Source organism: Protobothrops mucrosquamatus, unplaced genomic scaffold (assembly GCF_001527695.2).
Source record: "Protobothrops mucrosquamatus isolate PMUCROS unplaced genomic scaffold, P.Mucros_1.0 scaffold21, whole genome shotgun sequence".
Lineage (NCBI taxonomy): Eukaryota > Metazoa > Chordata > Lepidosauria > Squamata > Viperidae > Protobothrops > Protobothrops mucrosquamatus.
Genome location: NW_015386406.1, coordinates 1,100,915 through 1,101,247, shown reverse-complemented (window position 1 = coordinate 1,101,247; position 333 = coordinate 1,100,915).

Sequence of the window (333 nt, the reverse complement as noted above, 5' to 3'; positions counted from 1 at the left end):
GAATCCGATCGAGCACAGGCAAGGATGCAGATTAGATCCTACCTAGTGGCGATGAGGGTGGCGAGGTCTAATTACTACTCCACCCTCATTGCGTCATCAGATAATCGCCCGGCCACCCTCTTCAGGGTGACCCACTCTCTCCTTCAGTTGAGGGGGGGGGAGGATCCCCTGGAGGGGAGGGCTGAGGACTTTGCTCAATATCTGCATGACAAAGTCGCTCGGATTCGAGAAGGCCTTGACTCTGACTGGGTGGCCCCGGGGGAGGAGACGGGAGCAGGTCTTGAGACTGTTATATGGGAGGAGTTTGACTCTGTGGCTCCCGAGGACGTGGAC